This window comes from Lepus europaeus, chromosome 5 (assembly GCF_033115175.1).
Source record: "Lepus europaeus isolate LE1 chromosome 5, mLepTim1.pri, whole genome shotgun sequence".
NCBI lineage: Eukaryota > Metazoa > Chordata > Mammalia > Lagomorpha > Leporidae > Lepus > Lepus europaeus.
Genome location: NC_084831.1, coordinates 87,457,248 through 87,475,709, shown reverse-complemented (window position 1 = coordinate 87,475,709; position 18,462 = coordinate 87,457,248). Strand labels below are relative to the sequence as shown.

At 49.0% G+C, this 18,462-nt stretch overlaps 1 long non-coding RNA gene across 1 annotated transcript in view; it reads left to right on the top strand.

Annotated features, from left to right (window-relative positions):
- The window catches only part of LOC133759953 (uncharacterized), a 103,527-nt gene extending 85,307 nt beyond the window's left edge, over nucleotides 1-18,220 (top strand). The window contains exons 4-5 of the long non-coding RNA XR_009865941.1: nucleotides 1,167-1,369; nucleotides 16,567-18,220. This is a non-coding gene — a long non-coding RNA (uncharacterized LOC133759953). The remainder of the gene's footprint in view (nucleotides 1-1,166; nucleotides 1,370-16,566) is intronic.
- Nucleotides 18,221-18,462: the final 242 nt, after the last annotated feature.

Sequence of the window (18,462 nt, the reverse complement as noted above, 5' to 3'; positions counted from 1 at the left end):
CCCTTTTACATGATCTTGTACTGTTGGCATCATTAAGCCTTAACTCGCCTTTGACAGAAACAGACAACGGTAATATTGACAGAGGGATGACAGGCACACAGACCAAATTTATGATCCTTGCACAAAGAGACACATTAAATAAATATCTATTCACATTACAGGCAAACAATGAGGTCAGTGTACTTAAGAGTAACTTGATGAGAATGGACTTGTCTGTCCTTCCTGGCTGATTGAGTGCTCTCATCAGAGTCCCCAGAACATTTTCCAAACAAAGGAGTTAACCTGGGCAAACACCACCTGTTTGGAGCTGCATTAGACAAGTGTACAGCACGGAAAAGTCACACCAGCCCTCTCCCCCATAAGGGTTGTGTTCTAATGGTGAAAAGGGCTTATTGAGTAGGTTTAAATGAATTCATGTTTACGAAGGTACCGTGCAGAGGCTGAAAGCTGTGATGTGTGAGACGTAGTAGAAGCTGGGGCTATTTATAAGACTGCCAGCCTCTGCATGGATTACTGGCCCACTGATCTGGAAGGGTCACTGTCAGATCCTTTTTCCCCGATGCTCAATTTTCTCTCACACAGGTTGTGGTACATCAGATAAAACTCTGAGAAAGTCTATTGCCCATTCTCTACAGGATGAAATATTCGAAGGAAAGTTATCTAGTGCAACTTTTGATGCATGTCGGTCATTTTAACCTCAAATGTCTCTTGGGAACACAACTTCCAAACTGAACGTACACTCATTTTTGAGGGAGCTTTGGAGAGTCCTGGTCTAGCCTTTGCCTGATAGGGACCACACCAGGGTAGAGAATTACCACGGCTAAGGAAAACGCACTCGTGTACAGCACCCAGCTAGCGTGCACATTGCCTGGAGCAAGAACTGCATGAAGGGCAATGTGTTTTGTAGCCCCTGATGCAGACTAGGGAAGTTGAGTTTTGTGCTGTGGGTAGTGGGGAGCCAGAAAGGTTTGGGAATGGGCAAGTAATAACTAAATCAACTCACAGAGCAAAGAGGGCTCCTTAAATTTAATTATCATCCCTCTTTGCCCTTCCCATAACATAGATGGTTGGTGTTCTTGAACTGGGCTCAGCACAAAAACTGAACCTGTGAATTTATTTCCCCATTGCCTTTTGAGGGTCTACCTAAGCTGTCTCTGCTTCCACAGTGCAATAGCTGGTGGACTCCATGCATCCCAAACCCAAACGGAGATGCTGCTGGGAAGTGGTGATGGGCTGACAGGACACATGATCATGTTTCACTAGGAAGAAAGGCTCTTCACATGCTAAGGTAGCAAGTGGCTTAAACGCTCACCCAGTGCAATGCAACCAAGAAGACTGAAGTCCAGAGACTGAAAATGATTCACCCAAGGTAAGTCAAACACTTCAACCAGCATACTCGAGCATGTCTACACTACAAACTTCATGTCGGGCACTAGGGGTATTTGAAAAGTAGAAAATGGTCCCTGTCCTCAAAGAGCTCACAGCGGAGATTCACAAACAAGTCATGTTAGTAAAGTGTTTCAAGAGGTATTTGGAATGGGAATAGGGCATTGCTATTTGAGTTTAAGCTGGTGCTATTTGAGTTTAAGTCTCTATGAGTGTACAACTGGGAGCTGCAGCCTTCGGTGGGGTGATGAATGGAGCTGGGTCTTCTAAGAAAATAAGAAAGGGATATTTTGCACAGACTGGGATATCGCAAAAGGCTTCCCAGAACAGATTTGTGTTAGAGTCACCTGTGGCACCCCCATCTCCAGGGTGGCCCCTAGTGATTCTTGCCACCTGTTATCCATGCCCTTGTGTAGTCTCCTCCCACCCTGAATTGCAGCTGGCTTGTGTGACCAAGATAGAATACCGGAGGAGAGGCTAGAGGCTAGAGACTAGAGACAAATGGCATTGTGGGTTTCACCTCAGTGTCTTGAGTCACTCTGGAAGAAGACAGCCCCAAACCTTAAGGATACTCATGCAGTCCGTGAAGAGGCCCCTGTGGAGCCTGCAACCAACAGCCAGCACAAACTCTTCAGCCCGGTGAGCAGGCCACCTTGGAAGCAGACCCTGAGGTCCCAGCTAAGCCTCGAACGACCACAGCCCAGGCCTCATAAGTCAGAACCAAACTCCTGACCCAGTGAAGTCATGGGATAAAATAAATAAATTTTTAAAAAAGATTTATTTATTTTTTGAAAGATAGGGTTACAGAGAGAGAGCATGAGGGAGAGACAGAGAAACCTTCTATCTCCTGGTTCATTCACCAAATGGCCCCAATGGCCAGAGCTGGGCCGATCAGAAGCCGGGAGCCAGGAGCTTCTCTGAGTCTTCCATGCAGATGCAGGGGCCAAAGAACTTGGTCCATGCTTTCCCAGGCCAGAGCAGAGAGCTGGATGAGAAGTGGAGTAAGTGGAGCAATAGGAAGAGGGGCAGCTGGGACTAGAACTGGCACTCAAATGGGGTGTTGGTGGTGCTGGCGCCAGCCCCAATAATTTTTAATTTAGCACCATATTTAGTTTTTTTTTCTGATACCAAAAACTGATCAAATAATTTTTGAAAATTTGGGAGGCAGAGTCTCACACACACATACACACACACACGGATCTCCCATTTAGTAGTTCACCCACCAAATACCCACAATGATTGGGGTGAGCTAAGGCCAAAGCCAGAGAAACGAACACAATCCAGGTCTCCCACATGGGTGGCAGGGACCCAGTTACTCAGACTGTCACTATTGCCTCCTGAGGTCTGCATTAGCAGGAAGCTGGAGTCAGGAGCCGGAGCCGAGAAACAAGCCCAGGTACTCGGAAGTGAGAGGTGGGAATCTTAATCACTACTCTGATCAAATAATTTTTTATTAATCTTAGCTAAAGGAATCTGACAGTGACTCAATACATATGATTTCATATAATATGTTGTATTTTTTAATGCTGAAGTCTCATCTGACAAAAGGTTTGTGGAGCTGAGTGGAATGTGCATTTTCTTCCCAATCCTACTGGCTGTGGGGGAGGTGGCATTTCAACAAGTGCTTTTATTTTCAGTCGCCTTCTTATATGGTGGCATTTTTGCGAGAGGATTTCTTTTCTATGTGGTAGCATTGCTGAAATAGTTGTGTGTGGATTTTGTTGTTTGTTTTCTAAATGGTAGGTTTACCAAAAAAGCTCCCTGGTTCCATCTGTAAAGCAGTGTACCTCCACAGGAAGTGGGGACGGTCTTGTCTGTTTTTAAACACACGAGGCTTTGAGTACCGGGGATGTTATTCTCACACTAATTCAGCTTGGGGACGTGCTTCTTTCACCATAAGTAGACGACAAATATGGAATCTGTGTAGGTAGAAAACTACTTCTAATAGGAGTAAATTCCATTTTTAGCTGACCCAGGTGCCCAAGCCAATTAGAGAGATGGAACCAGGCAGATGAAGAGACACTTATCAGGGTCTCCTGGGAGTGGCGGTTTTAATCCCAGCTGTGTGAGGAACACTTAACTGGGATTTGGGGGATCATTAGAAACCATTAGCACCTTGTCAGCCACAGCCATCCAGAGTGCCTCTTGCTTTAAACCATGCAGCATGGGGACCATCCAGCCCGCTGACCACCGGCTGTAGGAGGCCCACAAAATCATGTTTGTGGTTTGGCCCTGTGAAGGCAACGGCAGGTGGGACTCAAAATTCAATAAATATATAGCAGGCTCATTTTGAAGGTGATAATGTTGTGTGGCCTGAGGATGAGGTTATAAATATCCACATGGCCTCAGCAGACAAAAGCTTGCCCACCCCTGCAGCATAGCCTTCTGCCCTCTTCCTAACCCTAGGAGTGACGAGGTTTCGGTAGCTTCCTGGTGCAACTATGCTTGCTAAAGTTTCAGTTTTCAGAGCTTATTGGATTGTAGCAGAAGGCATAATCCAGCAAACACAATACCCCTCACCTTAATTATTTATTTCCCCTCCTGAGTCTTCTGGGTAGCAAATCGTTCTTTCAAGGAGTTGACTTTGCTCTGTCTCCCTGCACCAGCAAGCTTCCCTTCTGCTCCAGGGCACGGAGGAAACTCAAAAGGTCATCCTGGGTCGGTGTTGGGAACGCTGGTTAGAGATGCTAGACACAGGGGCTGGTGCTGTGGTGTGGCAGGTTAAACTGCAGCCTGTGATGTCGGCATCCCATGAGCACCTGTTTGAGTTCGTGGTGTGGAGTAGGTGGGCAGACTCAGATTTAAATCGGGTCTTTGTCACTTTTCATATGGATTACTTGGACAAGTCATTTAATCTCTTTCAAGGCAGCTTTTTAACTGTCAGTATGTATTCCTTAGGGATCGTGTCATCATGAGGATTAAATAAAGAAATAAAATGATGGCAGCCAGTTATTGAACACTTGCTGTGTGTCAGGCATTACTGTTAAGTGCAGTATGAATACCCACAACCATCTTGTGCAGTGGGCACTTCCCGTATCCCCACTGTACTGTTGGGACAACCCAGGAACAGAGAGGTTATCTAACTTGCCCACGTTCACAGGGTCAACAAGTGTCAGAGCGAGCCCTCACCTCCAGGCAGTCTGATCTGAGTCCACGATCTTCGTGCCACACTGCCACGTTTTTGGGCAGGCAGCAAGCATTAGCAATAGTCTTGGCTACTATTGCTCAGCGTCTTCTCCCCAAGAACTCATCTGGGCCCTGCTGCCACTGCTGTCACTGGGATTTGGGGGGCCCAACTACTAACCCCACTACTGGCTGACAGTGGTTAGAACTTCCTCCAAGGACTTCCTCTTGAATTACATCTCTGCCTCCAGTGAGCATATTCCCTGCAGCTACCTGGCAGACTGGGGAACTGGTCGCTTGGCGTCAACCAGGCAAGGACTCTAGGGCAGAGACAGCAGGCGGCAGGCCGAGCGCTGACGCTGCTCATCTGCAGCTGTTATCAATAAAGCCAGTGGCGGAGGACGTGGAAGCCAGCGGGAGCACTTTCATCCAAGGGCCGGACGCAAGGCTGTCAGCTGGAAACACAGCCAGCGCTCTCGGGTAATTCCTGACTTCCTATTAGAAATAAACAAAAAGCTCGCCCTACTGAATTTCCTACTTGGCGTCTGGCTTGGCAGCCGGTCCCTAATGCCTATCACCTAAGATAGCAAAGATATTAGGCCCGGGCCACTGGACTAGAACAAAAAGGATGGGAAAGGCCGTCCCCTCTCTGACCCCTGCTCCACTGAGTGACTGATCCTGTGGGAATCCAGATGCATCAGAGTTTCAGGGGTGGGAGTGCGGGCTGAGGCAGGAAGGTGAAAGAAGGAAAAGAACCCTGAGTGAGCAGACAAGCCCAAGGACCCCTTCGCTTTTGTGGCCCCCTACACCTTGTTGGCAGCCCCAGACCCCTGTGGCTCACTGGCCCAGGACATCTCTGGGCAAGGGCCAGCTCTGGCAGGCTGGAGGGAAGTGGGGGTGGGAATATGCTGGCTCAGGACTCGAGGCCACTCTCCATGAGATTCACACGGTGGCCCAGCTCCTCGCCGAGGCCGGAAGGCAGCGTCCCTGCAGCATACCCCTCGGATTTGTGATGTTGACGCTGTGACTGTGGGAAAGAACATTCTGTGGACATGCTGACTGACTGGCCTTGCCTGACATGCCACAGCAGGTGGTTGCTGTCAGCTTTCGCTGTCATGATGGGCAGCCTTCCAGGGGAGACGTACCTGTCCAATTTGACTTGACACTCTTCCCCAGGTGAAAATGCCTTCCATTTGTGATTTTGTGCCACTATATCATAAACTGAGGATTTTATTTTTTAAGGATTTATTTATTTACTTTAAAGGAAGAGTTACAGAGAGAGAGAGACACACACACACACAGAGAGATCTTCCATCCACTGGTTCACTGCCCAAATGGCCACAAAGGCCAGGGCTGGACCAAACCAAAATCAGGAGGCAGGAGCCTCTTCCACATCTCCCATGTGGGTACAGGGGCCCAAGGACTTGGGCGATTTTCTACTGCTTTTCCCAGGCCATAACAGAGATTGGATTGGAAGTGGTGCGGCTGGGACTCGAACTGGTGCCCATAAGGGATGCCAACACTGCAGACTGCCTCTTAACTTGCTATGCCATAGCACTGCCCCCTAAATTAAAGATTTTCAAGGCTAGCATTTCAGAAGCTCTTTTCTTCTTCTGTGTGCTATCCTCACTTTTCAGAAATATTTCATTCTCCTTGGGTGGAATTTAGTACATAATTTACAGGGTCCAGTATACAATGGATGCTTGGACCCCTTGTTTGAAAGTTACTAAGATTTGCAAGGTGGCAGAGACAGAGCATGAAATGAAGCACAGGCCCCTTCTTTTCTTTTTTTTTTCAATATTTTATTTATTATTTATTTGAGATGTAGAGTTATAGACAGTGAGAGGGAGAGACAGAGAGAAAGGTCTTCCTTCCACTGGTTCATTCCCCAAATGGCTGCAATGGCCAGAGCTGCGCCAATCCGAAGCCAGGAGCCAGGAGCTTCTTCTGGGTCTATGATGCGGGTACAGGGGCCCAAACAACTTGGGCCATCCTCTGCTGCTTTCCTAGGCCACAGCAGAGAGCTGGATTGGAAGAGAAGCAGCTGGGACTAGAACTGGTGCCCATATGGGATGCCAGTGCTGCAGGCCGAGGATTAACCCACTGCGCCATAGCGCCAGCCCCAACAGGTCCCTTCTTGAGCTCAGAGCCCTGCAAAGGTCACACACTCATGAAGCTGGCCCTACTTTGGGTTCTAAGATGTTAACTTTCTAAAGGCAAGGTTAATTGGGACAGGATTACATAGTATATATTTTTAGTCACTTTTTATTATAATACATTATAGTACTGCATTAAAAAATTAAAGCATTGAGGCCGGCGCCACAGCTCAATAGGCTAATCCTCCGCCTGCGGCACCGGCACACCAGGTTCTAGTCCTAGTCGGGGCGCCGGATTCTGTCCCGGTTGCCCCTCTTCCAGTCCAGCTCTCTGCTGTGGCCCGGGAGTGCAGTGGAGGATGGCCCAAGTCCTTGGGCCCAGCACCCGCATGGGAGACCAGGAGAAGCACCTGGCTCCTGGCTTTGGATCAGCGCGGTGCGCCGGCCACAGCGGCCATTGGAGGGTGAACCAACGGCAAAGGAAGACCCTTCTCTCTGTCTCTCTCTCTCACTGTCCACTCTGCCTGTCAAAAAAAAAAAAAAAATTAAAGCAGTGAGATTCTAATCAGTCATTACTGGATTTACAAAAACATAGAGGACCTTAAATTCAGGAAATATAAACATCTAGGCATTTCATTGATTGGCACTCAACTGTTTCTAAACACTTGTTCAGTCTGATTTTCTCCCTTCGTGGGTGGCATAGTTGGGTTTCCCTTCTCCTGGGCTCATTTTGTGGTTCTGAAATGTCCTTTCTCAAGCAGGGGTCACACAGGGATGTGACAGCTGCCACGTGACCATGTTCATCAGACCAGATCAGTTCCCAGGGGCCAGGAAGCTCATCTCCCAGTCGGATAGCAGGAAACCCTGGGGACCAGAATCTGGGAAATTAGCATGTGCAGCACAGAGGAAGAAAGACATTTGGCATTTGTCAGATAAGACGAGGTTGGAATTCTGGGAGGTTAGAGGCAGCTCCAGCTCCGGGCCCCCCTAGTGCCTAATGGGGTCGGGGAAACGGCTTCCGCGCTGGGGCAAAGACTTGACCCTCTTGCTGCTCCTGTGGCCATCCATGGCCTTCCGTTCTCTGGCCCCAGATCCACGGTTAACCTCTATTGACCTGAAGGGTCTTAATTAAGGCTGCCAGATTTAGCAAACCAAAACACAGGACACCAGTTCAATCTGAATTTCAGATAAATGGGGGATAATTTTTTTTGTCTAAACATTGCATGGGCCTCACTTACACTAAAATATGACTTCTTATTTATCTGAAATCCAAATGTAAGTGGACATTCTTTTTTTCTTAAGATTTATTTGTTTATTTGAAAGTCAGAATTACAGAGACAGAGGGAGAGATGGAGAGATGGAGAGCTCTTCCATCTGCTGGTTCATTCCACAGATGACCACAATGGCCAGGGCTAAGCCAGGCCACAGCCAAGAACTAAGAGGTTCATCCAGGTTTCCCATGTGAGTGGCAGGGGCCCAAGCACTTGAGCCATCTTCTGCTGCTTTCCCAGGCCATTAGCAGGGAGCTGGATGGGAAGTGGCACAGCCAGGACTCTAACAAACACTCATGTGGGATGCCAGTGCTGCAGGTGGTGGCTTAACCCGCTATGCCACAATGCCAGCCCTTGTAACTGGACATTCTGTGCTTCCTCTGGTATTCCTTGTCCTACCTTGGTGCCTCCCACCCCTCTGGCTCATGTGACTTAGGGCTGGCTTCTCCATAACTGCAAATGCTCCCAGACAGTGCTTTTTCCACCACCGTCTTGGCAGCAGGCTGTCCTGGACTTGGCTGCTGAGGCTCCCTGCCCTGCCCAGCCCTCTGGTGACGAACTTCACAGACACGCTGTTGGAGATGCTGGTAACCGCCGTGGAAGATGCCGGTGCCAGGTGGAGACTCATCCCTGACCTGAGGCCAGCTCAGTGCATTCCTTCCCAGCTCAGCTCATCCCTTGCACTGAGAGCAGCGGCAGGCGGAGGGCTGAGCACTGCCAGCAGGGTAGGTTAAGGCTGTGGCTTGGGGATGCTTATAAGGCAAGTTCTCCTCTGCCATTTAATTTCGTATTTAATTTCCCTCTTTGGAAATGACTGTGAAACATGTTAAGTGTCACAAATGTACACATTTCTGTGAGCATATAATTGAATCCTAATAAAATACTATGAGGTAGATAATATTGTCATTACTCTCCAGATGAGAAAACTGTGGGCCACTCTTATTACTGGTAGGCACCAAAGCTCGGATTACACTCCGGTCTTCTCAAACCAAATCCACGTCCTGGTACTGCAGAACTTTATCATTGGCCACCCAAGCCAAAACTCTTGAATAATTAATTGCTCCTTTTTCCAAACTGATCCCTAAGTCCTTATAATTTTGCTATTGAAATTCCTTTCAATACCTTGTTATTAATTTCCTAGGGCTGCCATAGCAAGTGACCACAAACTGCATGGCTAAAACAGAACTTGATTCTCACAGTCCAGGAGGCCCAAAGTCTCACATGAAGATGTCAGCAGGGTTGGTTGGTTGTTTCCTTCTGAAGGCTCTGAGGGGAAAACTCCCCAGCTCTCCCCTGGCCTCTGGTGGGTGTGGGCAGTCTTTGGCACTCCTTGGCTTGTGGCTGTGTCACTCCAGTCTCTGCCTCCATCATCATACAGCTTCTTCCCTGGATGTCTCTCCTTGAATATTCCCTTTCCTGTCTCTTACAAAGACATCAGTTGTTGGACTTTGGGCCCCCTTGGATCCAACATGACCTCATCTTAACTAATTACATCTGTAAAAACCCTGTTTCCAAATAAGACCTCATTGTGAGGTTCCGGGGAGACTTGAATTCAGTCCAGTATGAATGTTGTTTCTCTACTCCAGCTCTCACTGTTACTGGATAGAAAAAGAAGCTCTTGAACGACTGTTTACAGACTTTCACTTCTCCAGCTCATTTGTTGCTCAAAAATTTATTTTTTGTTTAAAAAATTATTTATTTATTTATTTGAAAAGTAGAGCATCAGACAGAGAGAGAGAGAGAGAGAGAATCTTCCATTTCCTGAGTCACTCTCCAAATGAGTGCAACAGCCAGGGTTAGACCAGACTGAAGCCAAGAGCCAAGAACTTCGTCCTGGTGTCCCACATGGGTGGCAGGTACCCAAACACTTGGGCCATTATCCGATGCCTCTGTAGGTATATCAGCAGGGAACTGAATTGGTGGTGGAGCAGCCAGAACTGGAACCAGCAATCTAATGTCTATATGCCCTACGCTGGTGGTTCTCAAGCTTGAGTGTGCAGAAAGATCTCCTGGAGAACTCACTAAAATTCAGATGACAGAGCACCACTCAAGAGCTTCTGGTTCAGGAGGCCAGGGGTGAAGTCCAGGAATCTGCATTTTAACAAGCTCAAGATGGTTCTACTGAAGATAGTCCGTAGGCCATCCTGTGAGAAAGAACTACAGATTGAGATCCAAAGTCCTGACATGGCATAGTAGAACCTCACCATCTGGCCCAATTCTATTTTCAGTCTCATCATTCTCCAACCCCCACCAAGAAGCCTGTATCCAACCAACTGGACTCCTCCTTTCTCTTTCCGCCCCTCCCCTCCTGCACCTGCCATGGGTCGTGGTAAGGTGGTTAAGGATTGGGGCTCTGGAGGCTGACTGGACAATTACTTCATCTTCCAGTGCCTCAGGTTTTTCCACCATAAAGTAGACTACATTCTTTCCATAAGACTGTTATCGGAGAATTACTAACTGTGAAGTGCTTGGGACAGAACCTGGCACATAGGAAGCACTCAACAAAAGTTAGCCCTCATTATTTTTTTCTTTTTATAGCTTTGTTCATTTTGCCTCCTCTTCCCGGAATTTTGTTTCCTCCTTTTATGCTGGAAAAATTTTTTTCGTCCTTCAAGATCCAGTGGAGAAGCCATCATCACTGTGAAATCTTTCTGGCCTCTGTGAGGCCCCATTAGTTACTCCTCGTCCAGTGCCATTGCTTTGTGGTCTTTGCTCACTCTATCAGGTGATGCAGGGCAATCACACATATTTCTGTCTACAAACATTAACTGCCTCAGGGCATCTACCTTTCTGTGTGGCTTAGAATAATACTGCCATTGTTATATAATTGAACTTCTTATCACCACTCTTCATGTTGAAAATGCAGTGTTCGATCTATTATTTTTTAATTCAACTTAGCAAATTTTTTCTGATTTAATTCAATAATGATACTATTAAGTTAGCACTTCTTTCTTCCCTCTTTCTCCAAGTTTCATTGCTGTGGTCAGTGTGCAGCCAGTATCCTGGCTGGCTTGTTTTGCATTCCACATGCTTTATTTAGGAACTAGAGCTCACCACCCACTCATAGACGCAGCCCATAATTCTGGTGCAAAGAATGTTCTTCCTCCGTTCTGCCTACAGAATCCATAGGAAGGCTGCCAAACGCTGTGCTTTGAATGGATGTGTCTGGCTTGACTCTGATAAGGGAGTTGGCTCCTAGAAGCAAATACTGGGGATTTGTTTGGTGGCTCAGACCATGGAACTTTGCTTTTTTTTTTTTTTTAATATTTATTTATTTATTTGAAAGGCAAATTTACAGAGAAGCAAAGGCAGCAAGAGAGAGAGAGAGAGTCTTCCATCCACTGATTCACTCCCCAGGTGGCCACAACGGCCAGACATGAGCTGATCCGAGGCCAGGAGCCAGGAGCTTCTTCCGGGTCTCCCATGTGGGTGCAGGGGCCCGAGGACTTGGGCTATCCTCTGCTGCTTTCCCAGGCACATTAGCAGGGAGCAGCTAGGACTCAAACCAGCACCCATATGGGATTGGGGCCTTAACCCCTTGCACAACAGCACCAGCCCGCATCAGCAAATACTTACTGAGCCCTACTAGGTGCCTAGCACAGCGAGTGGTAGGGATCTCATCAGTGAACAAGACAGGCACCATCCCTGCCCTCAGGGAGCTTACAGTGCAATTGGGGAAACAAACCTTGAGCAGCTCATCACCAGTGGGAGAAGGATCACAAAGGGCAGTGCAGGTGGCGTGAGAAGTTATGCTAGTCTGGGGTCAGGGAGCCCTTCCCAGAGGGACTGACCTTTGCAATGTGTGATAACTGAAGGGTGACTGGGTGAGCCATGGGGAAAGTGTTCCCTGCAGACTGCCCCTGTGCTACCGTTAGCCTGGTGTTGGGATGCTGGAATGGGCATCCCCTGTGTGCCCTCTATGCTGCAGCCCCTCCTGATTGGCCCAGTATTAGCTCTGGATCCCAGCCTTGGTTTCCTGATTTGCTCCAACTTCTGCTGAAACTATAGCTAGCATCGCCTATTTTGTGGGACCCTACCCAACCTGGGACGTCACAGTGTGGGCATTTGATGTCTTGTCCCTGAGTAGTGCATGCAAAGCTGTGATGCTACCACTGCCTGTCCACAAGCATGGCCACTGCCCTGATGCACCACCCCTCAGTCTGACCTCTTCATGGCAGATCACACTCCCATAGGCTCCCCTCTCCTGGCCTCCCTGACTCCAGGAGCCCCCCTGTTGTAGTCCCTCCATTTCTCTCTGGCTTGTTCCTAAAGTTCAAGCACATCATGAGACAGGGCCTACAGGAATGATGTGAGCTATCAAACAATGTTTCCCAAACTGGAGAACCCATTGTATCCTAAAAATATATTCCATGCAATACAATTTGGGAAACATTGCACGTTACATAAATGTAGCCCCCTCTTGGTTGACATGATTATAAACATAAACACAAGCCTGTGCCTTGAACTTCATGGCAGTACTTAGTTGCATGTGGTCAGGCCCATGTTATAAAATTTTTATTCTTGGGCCAGCACTGTGGCATAGTAAGCTAAGCTTCTGCCTGCAGCACTGGCATCCCACACGGACATTGGTTCATGTCCTAACTGTTCCTCTTCCTATCCAGCTCTCTGCTTATGGCCTGAGAAAGCAGCAGAAGATGGCCCAAGTGCTTTGGTCTGTGCACCCACATAGGAAATCCAGAAGAAGCTCCTGGCTCCTGGCTTTGGATTGGCCCAGCTCTGACAGTTGTGGCCGTTTGAGGAGTGAACCAGTGGATGGAAGACCTTTATGTCTTTCCCTTTCTCTGTCTGTAACTCTACCTCTCAAATAAATAAATAAAATCTTTTTTAAAAAAAAGAAAATACAGGCCAGCGCCGTGGCTCAGTAGGCTAATCCTCCGCCTTGCGGCGCCGGCACACGGGGTTCTAGTCCCGGTCGGGGCACCGATCCTGTCCCGGTTGGCCCTCTTCCAGGCCAGCTCTCTGCTGTGGCCAGGGAGTGCAGTGGAGGATGGCCCAAGTGCTTGGGCCCTGCACCCCATGGGAGACCAGGAGAAGCACCTGGCTCCTGCCATCAGAACAGCGCGGTGCGCCAGCCGCAGCGCGCCTACCGCGGCGGCCATTGGAGGGTGAACCAACAGCAAAAAGGAAGACCTTTCTCTCTGTCTCCCTCTACTGTCCACTCTGCCTGTCAAAAAAAAAAAAAAAAGAAAAGAAAATACAAAACATTTATTCTTTTAGATTAGTGTCAAAGAAGATTTAAAAATTAATCATTCTTAACACAAATGCACATGATTAATCCTTTCTTGGACTCCATTCTAAAGCACACACGCTAAGAATATAAAGAGCACCTTCTGAGCCTCAAGCTTTCTCTTCTCAGAAATGGGTGCCCTTTACCCACCTCTTCCCTACCTCTGAAGTGTTAGAAATAACAATTAGGTGAGGTATGTAAGTCATTGTGAATTCTCCCTGATGGTGACATGCAGTTATAATATAATATAATATAATATAATATAATATAATATAATATATTATTTGTACATATATAATAATTACATATTATTATATATAATATAGTTAAGTTTGTTCATTTTCATATACTTGGAAGGCAAAGTGACAAAGACAGACAGATTATCCATCTTCCAGTTCACTTCCCAAATGCCTGCAACAGCCAAAGCCGGGCTGGGCTGGGCTGAAGCCAGGAACCCACATTCCATCCGAGTCTTCCACATGGATGGCAGGGATTGCCTGCCACTTCTTGGGCTGTCTGTCACTTCTCAGGATGCTGCAGCAGGAAGTTGGATCAGAAGCGGAGATACCATGACTCAGATCGGGATGTGAGATGCAGGCACCCCAAGACATGGCTTAACCCACTCTACCAGATGCCCACCCCAAATGTGTATTATTTTTACTATCTGCATCCTGTCTGCCTGCTGAGAAACAGCCCGCCCTTTCGCCTCAGCATCTTGGCACTGTCTCCTCCAATACAGACCCAGTTGCAAATCTCCTGCAGAAAAGAGATAAGACCAAATTTTCAGGAGCAAAACTGCAAGTTTCTACACTTTAGGGGTTAGATTTTAGTTTTAGGTTCTGCTTTTCAAATGAGCTTGTCACTGTGCTCAAGTGGCTTAGTACTTAAATATCAAAAAGGTGTTTGAGTAATATTTAAACTATAAGGACTCTGAGCAAATGGGAAGATCTGGAAAAGGTAAATATATACATGTGTGCATACACACACGGTCATGCCCATGAGAGTACACACACACTTACACACACATGCATATGTACACACAGGCATGGGCCCTGCCCGCACATACCACCAAGCTGCTCTGATATCTGTGGATGGAGAAAAGGGTACTAGCTTGTGTTTACCCTGAACCTGTCATCCAAGGTACTCAGAGCTCCTTGCAAGAAAGGTGAGGTATAGGGGCAGGGCCTACACTTGGGACACCCTGCTTGGGATCACAAGACCCTGCTCGGGATGCCCACATGTCATATTGGGGTGGATTCTAGTCCCAATGCCACTCCCAATTCCAGCTTCCAGATAATGCCCATCCTGGGAGGCAGTAGGTGATGGTTCGAGTACTTGAGTCCCTGCCACCCACGTGGAAGACCTAGATTGAGTTGTGGGCTCCTGGCTTCAGCCTGGCACAACCCCAGCTATTGTGGGCATTTAGGGAAGAAACCAACAGATGTAAGATCTCTGTCTGTCTCTGTCACTCTTTCCATTCTTTGCCTTTCAAATAAAAATAAATGAACATTTTTTTAAATGGTGAGGTTTTTTTTTAAAGATTTATTTATTTATTTATTTGAAAGGCAGAGTTACAGACAGAGAGAGGGAGAAACAGTGAGAAATCTCCCATCTGCCGGTTCACTCACTCCCCAGATGGCCACAACAGCCAGGGATGGGCCAGGCTGAAGCCAGGAGCCAGGAGCTTCTTCTGGGTCTCCTACACAGGTGCAGGGACCCAAGGACTTAAGCCATCTTCTGATGCTTTACTAGTAGGAAGCTGGATCAGAAGAGGAGCAGCTGAGACACGAACCATTGCCCGTATGGGGCGCTGGTGCCACAGGTGGTAGCTTAATCTACTGCAGCACAGCACCAGCCCCACTGTCAGGTTTATCAATCCTCATCCCCACTGTAAGGCTGCTGCCCCAGTTGAGCCCTAGGAAGGTCCCAGTGGGGCCCAGTGAGTCGAATCTCCCTAATCTGTGCTCAGTCCCCAGACCAGCTCACCTCCGAAAACTGACCTCCTGTTCTTGCTACCATCTGGCATTTTGTTCTTTTTTTTTTTTTTTTTTTTTTAAACAGGCAGAGTGGACAGTGAGAGAGATAGAGAGAAAGGTCTTCCTTTTGCCATTGGTTCACCCTTCCCCCGCAATAGCCGCTGCAGCCGGCACACTGCGCTGATCCGAAGCCAGGAGCCAGGTGCTTCTCCTGGTCTCCCATGCGGGTGCAGGGCCCAAGCACTTGGGCCATCCTCCACTGCCTTCCCGGACCACAGCAGAGAGCTGGCCTGGAAGAGGGGCAACCGGGACAGAATCCGGCGCCCCGACCGGGACTAGAACCTGGGTGCCGGCGCTGCAGGTGGAAGATTAGCCTAGTGAGCCGTGGCGCCGACCTGGCATTTTGTTCCTAACCCATCTCCTCTGTGCTGTCTGCTGTCAGGGATGTTGGGGGCAGGGGGCTCCATAAAACCTCCAAGAACCAGGGTATTTCTTGGTTTGGTGTGTCTGTCTGTCCAGGGAACTTGTTCTCAGGGGGACTGAATAGGAGACAAATCTGCAGACCAGGCTAGGACCTGGGGAGAGGCCACCACTGCTCAAGGCAGGGGATGGGTTAGAGAATGAGTATTTGGAGTTTTCAGTGTGCTTATTCCTCGAGGACTTTGAAAATCGGCCTGGAACGAGTGTTGGGTTAGGATCCACAGTCTCACACACCTTTCTGATCCCGACCTGGTGAAGCGCCACCTGGGTACCAGTTTTGTGTTTTCTGTTGCTGCTTTGCCGGGACCTCTCATGCTAACTCCACTAGCAGAGGGTTTTGGCCGCAGCACAGGCACTTCTCCCTCTGTGGTTCTAGTTCACATTCAGCTGGTGCTGTCTGGATCCGGTCCCCACTGCAAGCGAGGGAGGACAGTGGAGGGGCACCGTGTCGCAGGGCCCAGTCTCTCTCAGGGGTTTGCTGCCCAGGAGTCAGACAAGGGTAGGGAGTGGAGGAGACCTCTGTCTTCCCCACTGTCACCTGGACTCTGAGGAGCTTGGGAGTGGGCGTGGTCCCCTCAGGACACTAAGGGCTCCCAGGGCGACCACAGCAACTACTGAAGTCATAAAAGCTCAGCTCTTCCAAACTAGAGTTTCCTTTTCAAATCGCTTTCAGTCTCTGCCTCTTGGTGCCACTTTTCCCATCCAGGTGACTGTTGGCTTTCAGAGCGTCCTCTGGCACTGAGAGGGTTGCCTAGGAGTGGGCTTTCCCTGGGGACACCGTCCTGTATGCGGGTCCCATTGACTTTGGCTCCCCATGGTGACACTGGTCCTGTGAGCCTCTCTCTCCGCAGACGCTGGCAGGAAATCAACGTCTCTGAGTCTCGGTTCCCGGCTTTGCCTGCCAGGCCCACTTCTAAGCTTCGCCCCAGGGGCCTCTGTTTGCACAAGATCCGGTGTCACAGCCTCACTGCCTTCCTTCTCTGCAGGTGGGGATGGGCAAGGAACAGGCCTCGCAAGGCCTGGGAGGACCGGCACTCCACCCCTGCCAGGACGTCTGAGAGGAGGCGGTGGACAGCGGATGCTGGGCCCGAGCCAGAGAAGGTGTGCAGTGCGGTGCTCGAGCCTCCTTCTGGACTCTGTCGGCTGTGCACTGTGCCGAAGGGAGAGAAGCTGCTCGGATTCCCATGGCACCTGACGCGGTTCATTTGGTTTTCACATCTACTATCTCTGTGTGTAGGGCAAAGCCTTCCCCTTGGCATTTCATCCCATTTGGAACGGGTTTTTATAGCCGAGGCCCTGGGCCCACACCTCCTTCCTTTCCAACCCCCTTCCCTCCACATCTCTGCCATCAGATAGGCGATCAGCAGACTGCACTGGCCCCGTACTTTCCCCTGGTAGAGACCTGTGTTGTGCTTCCTCTAGATTTCTAAAAACTGAACAGGTTGTAGGTTAACAGGAAAGTGGTGAGGATAGCGCTGAACTCCCATATACCTCTCACCCAGTTTCCCTATGGTCAACATCACGACTAAGAACCCAGGAGACCATGTGACCCTGTGTGCTCAGCCCCCTCCGGCCTGTTCCCGACAGTTCCTGACTCTCCTTGTCTTGATGACCTTGCCAGATAGTTTTGTCTTTTAAAAAAAAAAAAAGATTTATTTATTTGAAAGGCAGAACAACATATAGAGAGGGTGAGACAGAGAGAGAGATCTTCCATTTGCTGGTTTACTCTCCAGATGGCCACAATGATCGGGGCTGAGCCAGGCCAGGAACTCCATCTGGGTCTCCCACATGGGTGGCAGGGGTCCACATGGCCATCTCCTGCTGCTTTCCCAGGTGCATTAGGAGGCAGCTGGATGGGAAGCAGAGCAGCCAGGATTTGACTTGGTGCTGCGATAAGGGCTGCTGATGTTGCAGGTGGCAGCTGAACCTGCTGTGCCACATCATCAGTAGTGGCCAGGTACGTTGCTTTCCTGGTAGTTGGATGAAGGTTGTGAGATTGGGGGAGGGAAGTTACAGAGGCACAGTATCTCTCTAGTCACAGCCATCAGTGTGACATCCCTGACATTACATCACCTGGGTCACCTGGCCAAGTCATGTTTGCCAGGGTCCTCCACCACTGCCTTACTGTTTCCCTTTCCATCCTGCACTCTTTGGAAGCAGGCCTCACCCAAGGGAAGTGGGGAGAGCAGTTAACCTCCACCTCCTGGAGGAGGGAGTGTCTGTGTGTACTATTTGGAATCTTCTGTCAGAGGAGATCCCAGAGATGTTTTAAGACTTTTGGGGCCGGCACCGTTGCTCACTTGGTTAATCCTCCACCTGTGGCACCAGCCTCCCATATGGGCGCCAGTTCTAGTCCCGGCTGCTCCTCTTCCAGTCCAGCTCTCTGCTGTGGCCCGGGAAGACAGTGGAGTATGGCCCAAGTGCTTGGGCCCCTGCACCCACATGGGAGACCAGGAGAAGCACCTGGCTCCTGGCTTCGGATCGGCGCAGTTCTGGACATGGCAGTTATTTGGGGGGTGAACCAACAGAAAGATGACATTTCTCTCTGTCTCTGTCTCTCTCTCTCTCTGTCTCTCTCTCTCTCTCTCTCACTGTCTAACTCTGCCTGTCAAATAAATTAAAAAATAAAATAAAATAAACACTGCCTTAAAAAAGACTTTTACATTTTATTTGAAAGAAAGATTTACAGAGGGTGGGCAATTGGGGGAGAGAGAGAGAAAGATAGAGAAAGAGGGAGAGAGATCTTTCATCCACTGGTTCACTCAGTGACAGCCAGGGCTGGGCCCTACTCTTGGGCCATCTGCTGCTGCTGACCCAGGCGCATTAGCAGGGAGTAGGATTGGAAGTGGAACAGCCATATGGGATGCTGGCAATGCAGGCAG